This window comes from Muscardinus avellanarius (assembly GCF_963383645.1).
Source record: "Muscardinus avellanarius genome assembly, chromosome: 8".
Taxonomy (NCBI): domain Eukaryota; kingdom Metazoa; phylum Chordata; class Mammalia; order Rodentia; family Gliridae; genus Muscardinus; species Muscardinus avellanarius.
The window spans coordinates 102,238,913-102,247,830 of NC_137794.1; positions in this window are offsets into that span (position 1 = coordinate 102,238,913).

Sequence of the window (8,918 nt, forward strand, 5' to 3'; positions counted from 1 at the left end):
CAACCAATTGCACTCACAGGTTTGCCAGCTACAAAGGCTCACAGCTGGGAGGGCAGTGACACGCTGGCAAATAATTAATTGCTAAGCTTGTATGATCGTTCCTACCACAGGCCAGCCTGCTGTTTTAGAGAACCAAGCACTGGCATTCAATCCAGTAATTCACTCCTGGCAGTCTGTGGTCACTGCCTCTCTGGGCTTTATATACCCAACCTCTGTAGGAGATCAACTCCCAGGGACTTTTGTTGTGGTGTTTTTAAGAGATTTGGTAAGAAGGTGAAAGAAAACCCATTGGATTAGAAATGTCCTTGATAATGGAATCACCATTTTTCATCTCTGTGTACTTTATAAACACCCAGCAATGCATTTTTTAAGATATATTAGATGCTGAAGAAATGTGCACTTTTTTTTTTTTGGTGGTAATGGGGTTCCTGGAAGCCCTTCTACCTCCGGGCTACACTCCCAGACCTATTTTTACATTTTTATTTGGAAACAGGGTCTCCTAAGCCAGTGTGCGAAGCTGGCTTCGAACCTGCGCGATCCTCCTGTCTCTGCCTCCCAAGGGCGGGGATTACAAGCGTGCGCCACCACGCCCGGCGAAATGTGCGCTTTTCTGAGACATAAGAAGCACCTTAATTTTTTCTGGGTTGCTTGATATCTGGCCTTTCCCATTCTGTGTAGCCATTTTGCTTGTATATTAAAGAAAAGAGCGACCCCAGAAGAAAGTTTTGGAAAGTGCCATCTTCATAGAAAATACCTGGATTGTGTTCAGATTTTTTAAGTAGAGATCATAGTAAGCATGTGCTTGTGCAAATGGAGGGATGTTGCTCCGTGCATCTCTGCCATGTGGAATACTCAAGGCACCAAATGGGAATTAGTGTTCCTGTAACTTCAGATGGTATGGAAAGGACCATGTGTTTTCATGTGTCCAGTCAGACCATCACAGGACTGTTTATGGAAAGGAGATGTTCTTCATTTTCTTGAACAAAAAACGCTTTGAGCTTTTGGACTAGGAGAAGGGCAGAACTTTCCCAGGGAGGCAAACATTCTGCTGACTGAGGGACATTTCTTGCCAAGATGGAAGCACATAAGGGAAGGAAACCCTACAGGAAGCATCTGATTTAGAGCTGAGTGAGTCGTAAGATCCGAAGAAAGCCTGACGGGCTGGGTGGGAGCTCTTATATCAGTCTGCTAGTGTGACCCAGAAACTTTAAAATTTTTGTCTTTTCCTCCTGGTTTTATCTTATCATTGCTTTCTCTTGCCAGATCTGAATCATTTAAAAAAAAAAAAAAAAAAGAGCTGGGCATGGTGGCACACGCTTGTAATCCCAGCATTTGGGAGGCTGAGACCAGAGGATCACGGCTCAAGGACAGCCTCAGCTACATAGTGAGGCCATCTGCAACTTAGTGAGATGCTGTTTCAAAATAAAGAATAAAAAATAGGGCAGGGGATGTAGCTCGGAAGTCAAAAGCCCCTGGGTTCCTTCCCCAAACCCGCAAAATAAATAAATAAAAATAAATAAATAAATAAATAAATAAATAAATAAATAAAAATAAGTAAATATAAAAACAGGCATGGTGGCACACACCTATAATCCCAGTGCTTGGGAAGCTGGTACGGAAGGATTGAAGTCTTGTGGCCAGTCTCAGCAGCTTAGCAAGGCTCTCCACAACTTAGTGAGATCCTGATTCAAAATAAATAAATAGGGCTGGGGTATAGCTCAGAGGTAGAATGACTCTGAGTTCAATCCCTAGTACCAAGAAAAACAAAAAACAAACACTAACAACAAAAACAAACAAACAAAAAGCTTTCTCTTTCAATTGCACCTCTGGTTTCTGAGTCTTGTGTGAAGCCCATCCCACATGAAGGTAGGATAGATACAAAGATATTGTTCCCTTCCTCCTGAGCAGGCCAGCGTTGTCTGGGAATGCCCAGGCAGGGCCCAGTCGCTCCATGTACTGAGGCAGATGCTTGTCTTTGTTTATTCAGTGGGAAGGAAGGACTTCTCTGGTTTGCTGCTTACTTTCCTTGGGCATGGTGGTGGTGCTGGTTGTCAATTTTGCTGCTTTGGGAATGGCCTTTCCAAAGTTGTCTCTGGTCATTCCGATGGGAACTTCAAGAAAAGCTTATGTGCAGGTGACTTGTATAAAGCACACTTTTTTTTTTTATATTTTCTCAAAAAGGCTGACAGTAGCAACTCTATATTTATGAAAACTGGTGCTTATAAAAAACTAACTTGTTTCCTTAATAAAACTAAAAGTCAATCCTTTTAAAATTACTTCCAAATAGGCAAGGTGGCTTTCTAGAGAAAAAAGAAAAAATGATAACGATGTGGAGGATAACTGTTTGGTCCTGATAATCTATTAAAATAGCTGTGGTATGTAGGAGGGATATAGCAGGCACATGATCCAGCAGGTGGGGAGTCAATACACATTTGGGGGTGGGGCTTATCCAGTACTCAAGAGGCAGAGACAGGAGGATCACAGATTTGAAGCAGCTTTAGCACTTAGTGAGATTCTTAGTGACTCAGGGAGACATTGTTTCAAATTAAAAAATAAAGAGGGCTGGGAGTGTAGGTCAGAGATAGAACACCCTTAGGTTCAGTCCCCAGTAACACACACACACACACACACACACACACACACACACACACTCAACATTGGAGACATATTAGCAAGAATGAAATACCCAGTGAAACTCTAATTTGGGGCTAACTCAACTCAGGCCATATAATGCTCCAAAGAAAGGCAACTGCTATCTATAGAAGCCACAGTACACCAGGCTGTCAGTGACTCCTGCTCACACTGCCATCTCTTGCAGCTCCCGCAACAGTCCTGAGAGGGAAGGACATCCCCGCCTTTGTCACTCATTGTGAGCTTGGAGGGGATCCAGAGCCCAGGATGCCTAGGAAACTGCCTGACGCCACAGAGCTGTAAGTGGTGGCGCCTGCCTTGGCCCTGCGGTGGCCATGCTCCGGGACCCATGCTCTGTGCCCTTTTATTTCCTCTCGCTAAGCTGAACTGATAGTAGCAGAGTAAGAGATGATGACCCTTCCTACCAATGAAAGTGAGTCCTTGAATAAGGTCGGAACCTCTACGATCAGACTGATGAGCCTCCAAATAATCGCCATCCTTCTGAATCCTAACCTGGATATAGCTTTCGGATGAAGCCAGACAGTCCTTCCTTGTGGCCTCAAGAAGAGGGATCTCACACACAGACAGGTGTGAAGCCCAGGAAACAGAAAGTCAGTGCAGAAGCTTGAGACCCAGGGACAGCCCTGGAGAGCTGAGTGTGAGGGTGCTGGTGGGGCTCAGCCTTTGCAAGGGAGGAGAGATTGCAATACACAGAGAAGTGTCCTCTGTAGCCTCAGAGTGGAGGGGCTCATGGGGCTCTGCCCATGGCCCTGAAAATGTTCACTTGTTAAACAATTAATGGCCAGTTTAGCTTCTCTGAATTTGAAATGTGGTCTCTAGTTTGTAAACTTACTTTATGTCATAGTTTACAAGTTCATCTATAGATTGGAATCTTTTTATGAGGCTTTTTAGTTTAAACTGGTCTACCCCAGCCCGAGTTCCCCTAGAAATATATTAAGTCCTGCTTTCAAAAGTGCAAATTTGGAGCTGTGACACCCACCTGTAATCCTAGTACTTGGGAGGCTGAGACAAGAGGATCACAGGTTCAAAGCCACCATGCAGTAACTTACTGACAACCTGTTTCCAAATAAATTAATTAATTAAAAGGGCTGAGGGTGTAGCTCAGAGATAGAATGTCCTAGAGTTCAATCCCAAATCAATCTCTCTCTCTCTCTCTCTCTCTCTCTCTCTCTCTCTCTCTCTCTCTCTCTCTCACACACACACACACACACACACACACACACACACACACACACACACACAATGCAAATCTGAGGACTAGGACTGTGAAAAAAATTCTTTGGTGGCCAACAAGGGCATATTTGTAGGCTATAGACCTCCCAGACCACCCCAGCCCTGAGAGCTGTTTGCACTGGCATCCATCCCTCCACTCCTCTTGGCCCTGCTGGGTGACTTGAAGCGATTTGAGCTGAGAATTCATTTTATATTGTCAATTAAGCTGGTTGCCCCATTCCCTGGGTCTGTATCTCCCAGGAAGCACCGGAAAGTACTGTTAGGGGAATGTCTTTTTAATGCCAATAACAACAGAGAAGCCACTTGGCATGCTCTGTGCATCTTGGTTCAGAGCCCAGGGTCCAGTGCCCAACCAGGCCGGGGTAACTGTGACGGAAAGGGAGCTTCGGTAATACCCAGAATGTCACACTCCATTCCTGGGAAGAAGTCCTTGCTTCAGCTAAACATAGCTTCTGCTATTGCCTCTCTTGACCCCTTCCGTCACATTTCAACACAATTCACACTTTATTATTGTGTGAAAGAAAAAGAACTTTCCTCACGAAGGTCCTGAAGAGAGTCATTTCTGGGCAATGTCCCCAGCATGCTGTGCGAGGCAGGCTTGGGTCAGACTGTGCTTTTCCTCTTCCTTGGTTTTCATCTGGTTAGTGTGGCAGCAGACAGGGAAGTGGGGGAGAAAACACTGAGATCCTCAGAAGAATTATGACGGGCTGGGACTTCTGTCTGAGGCCAAGTTTTCATATCAAGTGCAACCTCTAGGCTTGAAATTTTGAATAGATGACAATGGAGACCCAGCCCCTCAGGAGTAAGATTTGTCATAAAGACATGAAACAAACCATACTACAAAATCTAGATGGCTGTAGGATTGATCTAGGGTTAAAGGATGCTTTCCTAACTGTATTGGACCATTTCTTGCCACTAAGAACATAGTATCACAACTGGCCAAGTATTGTCAGAACAAAGTTTATTTTGGGTCTTGATTCAGGAATCCAAGGTCGAGGGGCCACATCCATGGCTCAACTTTGCATTAGTCAGTTTCTTGCTGCTGTGGCCAAAGTACCCTCCCTGAGCAACTCAGAGGAGGAAGGACTTTTTGATTCGTGGTTTCAGAGGTCAGTGTGTGGTTGGGCAGCTCCATTGCTCTGGGCCTGAGACTAGGCAGAACATCACGGTGGAAGGGTGTGGGGGAGGAAAACTGCTCAGAAAGCAGAGGTGGGGATCAGGGACAAGGTAAAGTTCCCAAGGGCATTCCCCCAGTGACCTGCTTCCTCCAACCATGTCTCCCCAGTAGTCCATTCAGCTATGAGTAGACTCATCCGTTGATGAGGTCAGAAAAGAAAAGAGACCCGCATGGAGGCTGAGCCTTACTCATTTCCTGGGTCAGGGAGATGCAGCCTTCTTCAATGGAGCAGCTGTCTCTGCCTCCCAGGTCCAGAGGGGCCACCTTGACTGTTGCTCCTGGACACCAAGGTGAGCCCTCCCAGCACTGCCCTACCTAACCCAGTGCTTCCTCCAAGTAACCAGCCTTCCGTCTGGGCCCTGGCGTCTCACCTCCTCCCACCAGAGCCTAGGCAACACACCTCATGGGCTGGGCCTTGACCCCTTTGCCCACTTCCACAAAAGCCCTTCTTCTGGGACGCTGAACCTGCCCTTGGCTGAGACCAGCATCAAACTCTGTGGAGCTCCTTGAGCTACGACTCTGCTTCCATGACCACCATGACCACAGAAGGACCACACTCCTTAGTGACCCTGGGATTAACCTTTTCCTCACCCACCTGGAGTGGACCCCCAGACCACTGACCTGCTTGGACCCCAGACCCGAGGATTCTGATATAAGTGATCTGTTGTTTCCTGAGATTAGGATGCAACACCAGGGAAAAGGAGGAATGAAGACATCAGACAGTATTGGAATCAGAGATTAGTACAAGGACTAAAGAACTAAATAAGTCTCCAGAAGAGTGTGGCCATGGGTCTGAAGTCAGGGGACCAACAACAATAATGGGGCTCAATTGGAAAGAAAGACTTCTAAGCTAAAATGTCCCTCTGCAGTTCTTGCCAAGGGCCAGAGCAGGTCCCAGCACAGTAGAGCTGAGCAGAGAGGAAGGCAGGCTGGTACACTGGCCCACAGCAGCAGAAAACCTAGGCAGCCCATGGCAGGGAAGAGGCAATGCGTTCAGGTTAGACCATCCTGAGTTGCAGAGTCACTGTCCCCTCCAGGACAGAGAGGTCTCACTTAGACGAGCGAGCACACAGCTGGCCAAGAGACTTTGCCATCTGATGGAGAAGCTGTCGAGGATGATGCAAGGCTTTCAGCAGCAGTGTGAGAACTTGAGACTGACCTACTTGTCCCCACACTTACAGCTAAAGATGGGTTAACAGCACATGCAAGTCACTGCCACGTCTTGTGGAAGCTCCTCACACAGACAGCGGCTTTGTGTTCCCTACGGATGCCAGCATCCTCTAGCTTTACTCGGCAGCAACATTAGCATGAAAGCCCCAGTCGTAAGATGTAAGGGAAAATGTTCTTTATAAGGAATTTAGGGATCATTGTCCAACACCATCATCCTATAAGTAAAATCCAAACTTCTAGCAGGTTAAGGGATGCCCCCACCTCACATGGGCGGGTCTGTCCTTGGGACACCTTCCCATGTTAGGCCAGCACTCCATTATACTGCTGGAGAAATTGAGGCAGGCTTTTCTCAGACAATGAGCTGCCCACTGTAGTATAGTCCACCCAGGGAAAGTGCAGGCTCGCCCACTTACAGCTGCAGCATCGCTTGAAGCATCCTTTTGTCTGCAGACTCAATGGCAAGAAGATGGGCTGAGATTGCTTAGGCTGCTAATGGATTTTCTTTGCCTGCCCTGTATGCCCCAAGCCCCACCTTGCATTGTGGCACAGGACACAGTAGAAGCCTGCTTGTAGTGCCAAGCCCTTCTGGAGGAATTAACGATGTGTGCAAAAAGACTTTGGCTCGGGGGCATCTTGAGGCTTGGCGCAGCTGTCCTGGATTCCTGGAAGCTCACTTTCCAGTGACCTCCAGGAGGTGAGAGTCCATGTGCCTTCTTTCATTGCTGGGGAGCCAGGGGGCCACAGCAACCTCCGGCCACCCAGATGGACCCCATTGCTGTCTGCATATGTTTATTTTTCCTTCTCTAGGTCTTTGAGGCCTCGCAGGGACTCCAGGCTATCCCCTGACGAGAGTGAGTTGACAAACTTACACCCACACATTACCGTCAGCTTTTCAGCATCACGTGAAGATGTGTTCACATCAAATCAGTCTCGACAGTAGCTAATATGAATTAGTGACTTGCTTTGCAAAGGCTGAGCTGGGAGCCAGCGGCAATAGAGGAGAACCCAGCGCTGACAAAAGCGCGGGGCTCCCCGTCTGTACTTGCTTGGCTCTATTGTTCACACATCAGGCCCTGGCTGGCTCAATAGGGAGGGAAGGAAGGAGGTCAGGATATGCATTTCCAGGCTGATGGGCCCTTTTGGTGTATCCCAGGTGGAGATGGCTTTAAACGTTGGCATTTGGCCCTGGATTCTGGCCATTAGTCACTTCTCACCCTCAAGCTGACATCCCTTACGACATAATTACTGAGATAACCTTTAAATGTGTGTCCCATCCAGTTATCTGCAGGGGGATGGTAATGAGCATTTATGGCCCCTTTGGCCCAACAATTCATCTCACATCTTCTGTGCACAGCTGTGGTAATTGAAGCATCGGGTCTGCTCCTGGGCAGTGGGGGACCGACTGGTATGAAACAGTGACTTCAGAAGCTCTGGAGACGAGGGTCAAAACCCAGATGCCATGAGTTTATTGCAGGTGAGAGTTCAGTTTCATCTGGACACAGGAAACGGCAGCAGGGCTCAAGCAGTTAGGAAGTGCTACCGATGCAATTACTGGGAGACAGTTCTCTTGGATGTCTCAGGCAGGGGGGTGCTAAATTTAGCATGTCGCTTTATTGGTGTTGACCAGTAGAATTCCAAGGACATGAGATGCCAAGCACAGAGCCCAGCATGTGCCTGAGAGGCTGGAAACCAGCAGGAGTTGTGTAGCTCATTTGGCCCAGGAAACAGGTAGAGCCCGGGGCTGTTAATAAGCAGAACCCTGAGCTGTGGGTGTGAGACTTCTGGTGGCAGATTATCTGGAATCCTATTGGAGCCAACCCTCCTTTTCCAGATACCACTTGGGCGATATATTTCAACGACACTGGCACACAGGGAGCCAGGTTGTTTCTGTAAGATGTGTATCACGATTAATTCCAGGTTAAGCAATTAAAAATAAATTTCTCTTTCAAAAGTTAGATAAAGCATGCTAATTAAATAAATGTCAAAGATTACTAGAACAAGACACCCCAGAGATGGGGTAGTCAAATTGTGGTCTACATAGGCTCATATCATGTTTGTGTAAATAAGCTTTAGTTGGAACACAGCCACATTTCGTAGTTTATGAATTATCTATGGCTGCTTTCAGGCTACAACAGAAATGTTGAGTAGTTGTAACAGAGACTAAATAGCCCCCCAAATCTAAAACATTTACTGTATGGTCCTTTAAAAAAATAATTTAAGCTGCATGGTGTTGCATGCCTGTAATCCCAGGACTTGACGGATAAGACAGGAAGATCGCAGCTTTAAAGACAGCCTCAGCAATGTGGCAAGGCTCTCAACAACCTAGCAAGACCCTGTTTCAAAAACAAAATAAAATAAAAGGACTAGGAGTGTGGCTCAGAGGTAGAATTCCTCTGGGTTCAATCCCCATTACAAAAACATGTCATCTGACTCTGCTCTAGAAGAGTGATCGCTGGGCCAGCTGTTCTCTGAAGTGCAAAAATCTAATGTCACTTGTACATAATAGGCTTCAGAGGATGACCGTTGTAGGGATATTAAATTGGTGGCCCATATCAAATCTAGCTTGCAGATATTCATTTCGGCAACATTCGTTTTTACAAAAATAAGCAACATTTTAAGTCAAGAGATTTCACATCGCATGTCTGACATGGGACCCCTCTGGCCACCCTGGTTCCCCATTACTGCA